Below are 2,737 nucleotides of genomic sequence, written 5' to 3'. Positions count from 1 at the left end.
ACAACTTGTTGAAAGCTCGAAGTAGACAGAAAAGTTACATCGATTAGAAGACGCAAGCCCTTGGAATTTGACGTTGGCGACTACGTACTCCTAAAGGTATCACCTTGGAAGGGTGTGGTCAGATTCGGCAAGAAAAGGAAACTAGCGCCTCGATATGTTGGACCTTTTAAGATTCTGGAAAGGATCGGAAAAGTCGCCTACAGACTCGAACTACCGGAGGAACTTAGTAACGTCCACCCGACTTTCCATGTGTCAAATCTCCGAAAGTGCCTGGCTGAGCATGATCTAATTGTACCTCTTGACGACCTTCAAATAAACGAAACGCTACACTTCGTGGAGAAGCCTATCGAAATCATGGATCGCCAAACCAAGCAACTCAGATGCTCGCGCATTCCTATTGTGAAAGTCCGATGGGAAGGCAAACGAGGCGCAGAGTTCACTTGGGAACTCGAGAGCAACATGAAGGCGAAGTACCCGCAGTTGTTTAAGTGAAAGTCTAGAGAGAGAAAGTAGCAAAAGGTGATTCATGGTGTTGTGCAGCTTTCAGCCTAATTTCAGGACGAAATTCCCTAAACAAGGGGAGGCTGTAACACCCCGTGTTACCGAAAGTCAAAGTCAAAGTCAAAGATTGAAGTCAAAGGAAAAAAAGATCGCTAATTGCGATCTGTCTCTCCTTGTTCAATCCCAGATTGACTTCTTTGACTGTAGTTAGTCTATTTTTATGTTTTTACGTTAGTTGTATTATGTGGAGTATTTGATTACAATCGAATTAATCGAAGTTTATTTATCGATGCGAACCGCTTTACGACTGTGAATAATAGGAAGTAACAATGCGATAAAGTCAATTAATCAGTAATCGAACTAATCTAATCATCATCGAACTCGAGACTCGAATTACGCGAACTTTGGTGTTAATATACTTGTGTGTGTGTGCCTTATGTGTTACTTGTGCGTGTCTACTTTATGTTATGTGTGGTAATCAATCGAAACTCGACTCGAAATCGAAACCCAATCGAACTCAATCGAAATCGAATCATGATAATTGGTAGAGAAGAGATAGCGCGAGATATAGATGATTGTATGTTAGATATAGTGGCTGGGATTAAAAGTAATTTGAATAGGAAACTCTATCGTACTCGCATCGTCCTCAATCGAAATCGAAATATCAAAAATCGTCGCACCGAACACTCGAATCACGGACAGGCTGTCCGATCGAGCTGCCTGGCCGATTGGCCAGCACTTTCCTCTTATGGCATCCTATAAATACCCCTTGCCACTCTCAAACTTGCTACTTTTGGAAACCCCTGTCCAACCAGCTCGTGCTCCCCTCTTTTTCTCAGATTCCTTCCGATTCCGGTAAGATTTCATCCTAAATCTTGTACTTCTTGATCTACACGCACTCCTACACCTTTCTATCTTTCAAATCTTAACTTTTAACCGTGAAATCATCAAGATTCAAGTGTTCTAGGGTGATGTCATCATGGTGCTCTTGAAGAACTTCATGTTTTGGCCTCAATCCACCAAGAATAACTTTGGTATAGCCGATTTCCACATAAACAAACCAAGATCTGTTATAGATCTAAACTTTTACACGGTGAAAAGGATGGAAAGATGGTTTTCCAACTTTCTTTCAACTCTTTTACACTCAATGCCTTCAAACCAGTAGAAACGGAGCTTGTGCCGATTTGCTAATCATTCCGGTGGTTGCATGACTCAAGATCCGGATTCTATCCACGAGGTTCACCGACTTCGGATTAAACGTTAAACTCCGTTCCGAACAGTTCACCGGCCGGATTTGGGTGATTCATGTCCGATCAGGAGGAACAAGTAAGAACGAGGGTTCTATGGTTCAACTCGTTGTCAAAGCACCTCGATATAACGACAAAGCAATCAGAACAACCAAGTGTTAGACGAACAGGCTGATCAGGTCAGGATGACTGACCGATCAGCCGATCAGACAGTCAGCCGAACGACCGGCCAGCCGATCGGCTAGCACAAGGTCCCACACTTAATCAATTTTTGGAAGAACTAGTATTGAACGAACAGCTGTTCGATCGGAATACTGTCCGATCGGATTACTCTTCGGATCATGAGATACTATACTTCAACACTTAGTCGATTTTCAACGTGTTCAATGCACTAGGAGTGCCACCCGATCGAACAGCCGTCCGATCAGGTGACACCCTGCTGAGAACTTGTCTTACTAGAAGTACCTAACCGATCGGGCTGCTGTCCAATCGAACGACCGTCCGATCGACCGACCTGAAAGGTAAAGATACTTCAATGTTTTCAAATGCTACAACGAAAACTTCAAAAGTCAAACCATCATACACAAACACATCTTTCTCAAAGGAAGAAACAATCCACTCGAACAGCCATCCGATCGGCCTACCGACCGACCGGACAGCTGTCCGAACGGACTGCCAACCGAACGATCAGCCGTCCGATCGACCAGCTGTCCGACCCTCCAACACTTGATTTCCATTTTACGTGTTGCTTATCGTTATGCTATCGAACTATTCAGGCTAACCCTACTCTCAAGTGCTCCCTTCAATCCATCAATCGCTGTGAGTATACTCGAACCCTTTTTGCTTTAGCACATTTGGGTGTTACATACGTTACTTATTCTAAATCACAATCAAACACACTACTCAATTACTTTAAACGCTAACCGTTACCGCATGTATACGTGACTAAATGAATGCTTGTTGTTATGTTTACACGTGGAATGCTGTCT

This window comes from Helianthus annuus, chromosome 12 (genome assembly GCF_002127325.2).
Source record: "Helianthus annuus cultivar XRQ/B chromosome 12, HanXRQr2.0-SUNRISE, whole genome shotgun sequence".
In the NCBI taxonomy this organism is placed as follows: domain Eukaryota; kingdom Viridiplantae; phylum Streptophyta; class Magnoliopsida; order Asterales; family Asteraceae; genus Helianthus; species Helianthus annuus.
The sequence above is the reverse complement of the archived record's forward strand: the minus strand, read 5'-3'. Positions refer to the sequence as shown.